Consider the following 8,108-nt stretch of genomic DNA (forward strand, 5'->3'; position numbering starts at 1 on the left):
TCAGGTCCAGACTCGATTATTTACAGATCGCTGTCATATATCTGAAATATTACTGAGTGCAGCGATAAACAACTAACAAATCAAAAACTGCATTTGTAGGGAATCACAAGTATGGTCACTTTGGTCTATTGCGAAAGAAAACATTTGACAGGAGAAATTTTGCTGAAGTGATATGCATTTGCCTGGTTAATCCTCTGTGTTTGCACAGTAATTACAGCTGTGTGTTCTTACAAGGCTGAAGCTATTGTAGCCAGCAGCAGTAATATTGTGAGAGTGAGGGAACTCTCCTTGTACTCATTATTCTGTTTGCATTTAGCAAAGTCCCTCAAGAATTCTCAGTGCAGGTGCTTAATGCCTAGATAGTATTACATTGCTTTCCTATCTACTGATGCATGTGTTCAGGGGTCTTCAGGGGTTCATGTCTTTATTGTATATTTTCCATGGGAATCTCCGTTGTTCAGATAAATAAAGGGACAGATTTGAATGTGGACATTTTGGAGTTTATCATCACTGCTGATGCCAGAAACAATGACAAACATAAGCAGTGTGACTGAGGGCTAGATTTGGTGCTTCTCACCAAGTACTGTGGCAAGTGGGATAAGTTTGTTTACGCATCGGAATTGATCAAACATTTATCACAGTTGCCAAACATGATGGCATGTTCATTCTTGGTTGCCCTGTCAAAGAATCAATTAAGGGTAGGGGGTGGCACTCACATTAATTTGGTGATGCATTAATTTCATGATTTACAGTAGGGATGTCTAGTTTAGCTTTGCCAGAAGTCATGGTGGATGGGTACTCCAGGGGAGTATGGGAGGTACAAGAAGGCGCTCACATTGCCTGTACAGTACCCAGTGAAAGTGAAAGACCTGCATTGCTGTCAGGATAACCTTTGATTTGAGTAAATGTCATGGTCATTCATGACAGCTATGGCTTTCCTGATCATGATCAACTCAGAATTGTGTTTTTTTATTTTTTCTGATCTTTACTGATGGCATCTTTTAACCAATCAGTGCATCTGCTGTTGTATTTTTTTCGAAATCCTTTGCAATAATGTCTCTTTTGCATGTTTTTTTCTGTTTAGAGCTATAGATTTTTACTTAAAGGTTTGTGCCATGTTGTTCATGGTCACATGAGAACAGTTCCAGGGTATTGTGTATCTAGAGATATCTTGCTATTATCTGGCACAGGCTCCTTCTTGTAACAGCTGGACACCCTCCTGGTAAATAACAATGACGTCAAACGTTGTTTTGAAAAACCTATACTCAGTCTTGTTACTTGTGGGCTTCTGTTCAACAGACCTACATTTGTTTTTTGTTGTGAGATTTTTGTTTTACTTATATATACTCAAGATACATATCAGTTTCAGAAAACACCAGATACATGTACCAGGTTAATATTGGAATTATTATAATATAATGGACACCAATGATTGTTGTATACTTCTTCCCAAATTATTAAATGGGGGCTACTGAATGTGTTTGCTTGATTTTGAGCTCTGCTGCTGCCACTGCCGCATTTGGTTTTCTCAACCACATGCAATTTATGACAGATGACAGAGGCTTCATTCCTGATATACCTCCTCATATCCAAGAAGAATTTTCCTTACATGATAACATTGAAGGTCAAGCTCTCAGTTTGAACTGGGCATCTAAAAAGCTAGACTGGAAATTGATGAAAGTTAGTATATGAGATATTTAAGGCAGGGTCTCGATCACATCAACTTTTGGGTGACATCCATACAAGGTCACGGTCACTGGTGGTTAAGTTATAATGAAAGTATTTTTGACTGGAAATTTGATGAAACTTAGTGTTTGTGATATTTAAGGCAGGGCCTTGATCACATCAACTTGTGGCTAACCTCCATACAGGGTCAAGGTCACTGGAGGTTAAGTTATAATGATCCAAATTTCATATTGGTAGTCCCAGCAAGTTGTTTGATGTCTTTTTTATTTGTTTCTGCTAATTAAAATCCAGCTGTAAATGAGTAGCTTATTTACATCAAGACAATGTCACAGTTGCAAACCACTAATTACAAGATCCAGCCCCACACTAGAAATGGGTGGCAGACAATGGAGCTTAGTCCCTGTTTGATCATTAGGTATTTGAGTTTTGTAAAAGTTGGTAGTGCATATCAAGGCTGCCCATGCTACTCAGTAGTATGTGTAAAAGGGTGTCTGGGAAGATTACCTGCATGGCTGATATTTGAATGTCTTGAAGGTTAAATACTGCTGTATGTCATATCAAAATAATTGTTTCTAATGTTTTGATTTTAGAAATTATTGTTAGCCACTAGAATGTTTGTGTTTGTCTGAAAATAGTGGTGTGATGTCATAATTTAAAGTTGATAAAAATATGTGTTAATTATAGGTACACTACATACATGTAGGGAGCTGGTGACAGTCTATTTATAAGACTCTAATATACTGTGTAACAAAACCCTTTACATATTTATTAGAAGGCGATTGTACGATTCCGACTGTATTATGATCATGTGTTTATGAATCACTATCAAATAGTGATGAGACTGGGTGTTTTTGTGAAAAGGTGACATATCCTGCTCCATCGGTGGCAGCCACCACACACACATGCAAAAGCAAGTCAATTGTTTACCTGAAAATAATTCGGGTACATTTGGTACAGATCAAGATAGGGAATAGCATCGGACATCTTCTTTGTCACTGATGCGATAAGTTTTGAAATTGCCTCCACATGCAAGGTGGGGAGGATGGAAGGTGTTTGATCCAATAATGTACTGTCATGAGCCCTATGTTTTGCTTGTACGCTTGTGGTAATATAAATAGGTTCCATGTTATATAATCATGATCTGTCATTTGACAAGATGTTTAACTTGTTTCGTGAAATGGATACTGGTTGTAGACCATTTTGTCAGTATTTTTGCCATATTTATTCTGAAACATGAACAGTGAAACCTTGTTAATCTGGACAGTACCATTCACAATGTTATCATCCGGATTAACAAAACATGGGTACTAGGGCTGGGACGATACACCAAGTGTGCGATCCAATATGTATCATGATACCTTACTTATGATCCGATATATATCATGATACTTGCATGTACTCTTATCTGCAGTCTCTAAGCCATCTTTTCCTGGATGGAATGGCCAAATACCTGATGTATAGTTGGCAGTGTGAAGTATGGCACAAGGGAAGAAAATACTTACGTTTTCACTATAAACTGTCACTACTAATTAGCGCCTTCTGTAACAGTTATTAAGGAAAAGATTGAAGTTCAGAATCGATACTTTTTACTTTGTGTGCGACTGTGATTGAAAAAAAATCACGATCCACCGAAGCGGTGTATCATCACAGCACTAATGGGTACAAAGTAACATCTTTTGTAATGTTGTGCACATTCCTAACAGTAAACGCCTGGAAGACAGGGCTTCTGGAATAACAGGGTCCAGAGTAACAGGGTTTCACTGTATCATCTTTTCACACAAAGCCATTTTGAGAAGATTTTTTGATTGAAAGGAAGTAAAATAATACACCTAATAAACTTGTTTACTGTTGTTATTTGCTTTGAAGATGAGTAGTGTATAGGTTTTTCTTAAACTTTTCAGTTAATGATCTAACTATACATTACAAAAAATCATCCTCCTCAGTTTCTAAGGGTAATATTGCCAAACATGTATGTAGATCATGAGGGTTCCGGTGGAGAGGGGCAGGTGGGTGGTTAAGCATTCACTTGTCATGTGAAAGACCCGGGTTTGATTCCCCACATGGGTACAGCATATGAAGCTGCTTTCTGGTGTCCCCTGCTGTGATATTGCTGGAATATAGCTAAACATGGCGTAAAACCACACTCACTCACTCAGGTGAAGTACGGGGCAAGACTATATAAATTGAAGTCTTGAACCTCACTTCAGAACATAGGTAACCAAATTGTTCTGAAGGTAACTAGAATCTAAATCATAGATTCTCTCTGCTTTTCTCAGTCGAAGTATGTCATTGTGCAATCGCCAAGTTAAAGTGAACAGAAAGACGAAAACCTTGCATGTTTATAGGCTTCGTGTTTGTTTCACATGTACATTGTGCCCATGCAAAGATCATGTGGTTTTCACGGATGCGTTTTGGCAAAATGAGCATTTGATGATTGTGGCAATAGAAACATGTTTGGCCCAGCAAATTATAGTTATGATTCCGGTTTTAATTCTGATGTCAATCAATGGATTGTCTGGTCCAGACTTGATTATTTACAGACCGCCGTCATATAGCTGGAATATTGCTAAGTGCGGCCTTAAAAACAAACAAACCTCTAAGGTTCTATGTTGGTTTTACTTCAGCCCTCAAACAGGGATGTACATAATTATTGCAACAATTTTATGGAATATATTACCCTTGCGTTACTAAACCATTTACATTTGAATATAGTCGACCAGAGTCCGAAAACACAGTGCTCGTTTTGAGTGCTGTCCGACGTGTATATTTATTTTGTCCGTATAGCTGCATGTGGTAGACGATACCAACTGTTATTTAATTAGGTTTGCGTTATCTTCCCCTATCTTCACTTTTGAGTGAGTGAGCGAGTTGGGTTTAACGCCGCTTTTAACAATATTCCAGTTATATCGCGGCGTGTCCGCTTAATGTGGGAGATAAGCCCGAAGTGATGCAGGTCTTAGACGTTTACCACTTCGGTGAAACCCACGAGCACGGGTATGGTGCCAATGTCTATTGCTGTATTTTGGTGAAGATTTCATACAAGTTGTTACAGACTAAAAGCCTCAAGCTCATGATATCCTAGCTGCATTACAATCTTCACTGATGTCCCAAGATAACGAATTGGTGTGTGATCAACAGAGTTCAAACCGGCTGCCATTACGAGATAACAAATGTGGTAGGCCACACAGATCACGGCAGATCGAGCCGACATAATGATCACGCTGATCAAGTTGTTGGGTTGTTGTGAAGAAGTCCTCGTTTTGAGTCAAGGTGTTCTATCACTGATAACCTTAAACTGTGAATCGTCAAACTCCTGTTTTACACGACAAATATATCAAGCCGTACTGAGTTCATAGCACCACTGAGGGCTTAACCATGTTATATATACTCTTCAAAAAAAGAAACTTGACACTGACTTACAAAATGTAATATAATGCGATTGTTTCAAAATATGACACAGAAACCATAATTGAAACACTATTTGAAGATCAATATACACAATGTTCAAAACATTAATCGTGTCACCTAGACAGACACGTACACGATACAGTTAATGTCACAGAGGTACAGAAAATGTCAGTATCGGTTGTGCCCACCACGTGCATCAATCACCGCTTTACACCGACGACCCATAGATGTAATCAAGTTGTCAATAACACGGTGTTGGATGTGTTGCCATTCATGCTTAAGTGCACCAAGAAGCGCCGGAAGTGTTTGGGGCGGTGGATTCCTTCTGCGAACGCGTCGATCCAACTCGTCCCACAGATGCTCAATCGGGGACAAATCTGGTGACCGGGCTGGCCAAGGTAATGTCTGGATGTTGTTGTGCTGTAAGAAGTCCTGACAAACACGTGCAGTCGAGCGTTGTCCTGCTGGAACTGTCCGCCATGAACGTTGACGTGAGGAAGAACGTAAGGCTGTAGGATCAAGTCTCTGTAACGCACACCTGTCAATGCACCTGCCACATGCACGAGAGGCGTCCTACCACCGTGATGAATTCCGGCCCATACCATGACACTCCCGCCGCCAAATGGGACAACCTGCTGTACACAGTTGGAGGCGTAACGTTCACCCCGACGTCTGTAGACACGTGCGCGCCCATCAGCACGTGTGAGTAGGAAACGGGACTCGTCAGTAAACAGTATATTTCTCCACCTTGCACGTGCCCATCTAACCCTCTGTTGGCACCAAAGCAGACGGTCCGCCAGATGACGTGGGGTCAATACATGACGTCGAACAGTCCAGTCTGTTGCGTACCGTTTGATCTGATATTCTGCGTACCCCAGGGATCTGTGTGGTTGTATGCATGCCTAAATGCAGGACCCTGTGCTGCACGTTATTTACAGGCGGTTGCCTTTGGATGTAGCTGTAAAATTGATCCCCAAACGCTACGTTTATGTGCTTTGCATGTGTTTTCGCGAATTATAGACACGTCATCTTTCTGTTCGACTTATTTGGTTCTCATTAATGTAATTATTTTAGATATTTGGCAAAAAGTGGTTTTACATCTATGTCAAGTTTCTTTTTTTGAAAAGTATATATTTCAAGCTAAGTGAATCGTTGTCTGAGTCACGAAACAATGACTATGCACACATATGCTGTCGCCTGCCTTTGTTGGAGACATGATACTTATCGCGATCGCGGCGAGATCAGCACAACTTTAACAACAAAGAGAATATTTGTTTTGAACATTGGGGTATACGTACGGGATCACACTGAGAGCCCTTTCACAGCACATATAATTTCTTTCATTTTACTATTTAAAGAATCCATCGATTGTGCGATGATAGCGAATATTGCAAATGACTTCCAGCTGTACTCCCTAAATTGCTCTTTGTAATTATGTCATGTTTTTCGCTCCGTTCCATTGGCAACGACGCTGGCGTTCCGAGGCATAACTTGAAAACCGTTCAATGTTTTCGACGATACATGGCATATGCATTGATCACAAATTTAACTGATGCCTTTTACTATTTTGAAGAAAAAATAAAATAATTTTTTTTATGTCTTCATGGAAACAAGTTCGACTTAGTCGCAAACGAAAGGGTTCGTTTCCAGGCCATAACTTGAAAACCACTCAACATAATTCAATGAATAACGTACCTTTCTACAAAACTGTGCATATGCATTGGCTATCAGCCTAACTTGCACCTTTTGCTATTTTGAAGTTTTTCAATATGTTATTTTTTTATGTTTCCACGGAAACAATTTCGACTTATGAGAGGGTTCATTTCTGGGCCATATCACCACTCAACATAATTCAACGAAATTTGAGATATGCATTGCTCCTCAGCTTCACTGGTGCATTTCGATTTTTTTTTCTGAATAATATTTTGTTATGTTTCCATGGAAACTATTTAGTCTCAAACAACTCAGGGCTTTGTTTCCGAGACATAACCCTCAAACTGATGAATATATTTTCATGAGACTATACACGTGCAATGACATTATACTCAACTATTGTCTTTTCGTATTTTTAAAAAAAATATTGTTGTGTTTCCATGGAAATAATTTGGAAGTCTAAGTCTCAAACAAATAGCATTTGTATCAATCCTTAAAGAATGCTTTACTGTAGTGCAATATACAAATGTCCAGTTCTCATTTTCTACAGAAAATATACTTCCACTTAAACTTATAGTGCGGAATGTATGTTTATTTGTTGCAGGAATAAATTCACTCCAGTAAAGGTTACCTAAAATATATGTTTGCGTAGACATAAATGTTCGCGCGCGTATCTGAAGGTGAGAATAGTGTCTTATACAGAGGTGATGTTGATGCTATCGATTTTAACATCACCAGATTTCTGATACCAAAACAATAACAGCCATGGAATTTTAGACTTTATAAATATCTTAGAAACAAGTGAAAGTTCTTCTTCACTTCATACCATATGTGTTGTTCCAAACAAGGAACAGGAACGCTCCCACAATTACCCATTCAAGATATTATTCTTGACAGAAATAACACACACTACTTGAATATACCGTGCCCTGCGTTGAGCATTTACGTATTTTCTGTTGAGTATATATATATATATACTAGCCACATAAAGAAACTGTGCACGGAGAAAATATATTCTAGATTGAAATGCAACACAGCAAGAACAAAATGATGCAGACGCTGTAGCAGCTGAATGATCGGACCATAAGAAAATGTCAACGGGACCTGAACAACATCTGTTACGATGACGTCAGAAGATCAAAATGGAGATCAAGGGGATCAAACGACAAAGTCACAAAGTCAATAACGGGTATGACCACCCTGTGCGTGAATCACAGGAGTGCATCGGCGACGCATGGAGTCCACCAAATGGACATGGAAGGCCTGGGGAATGGCCTGCCATATCCTCCTCAAATCCTGTGCCAAGTCACGGACGTTATCTGGAGGATGTGGAGGACGACGCAGACAGCGCTCCATTTCAT

The sequence above is a fragment of the Haliotis cracherodii genome, unplaced genomic scaffold (assembly GCF_022045235.1).
Source record: "Haliotis cracherodii isolate W230 unplaced genomic scaffold, xgHalCrac1.p SCAF_11, whole genome shotgun sequence".
Lineage (NCBI taxonomy): Eukaryota > Metazoa > Mollusca > Gastropoda > Lepetellida > Haliotidae > Haliotis > Haliotis cracherodii.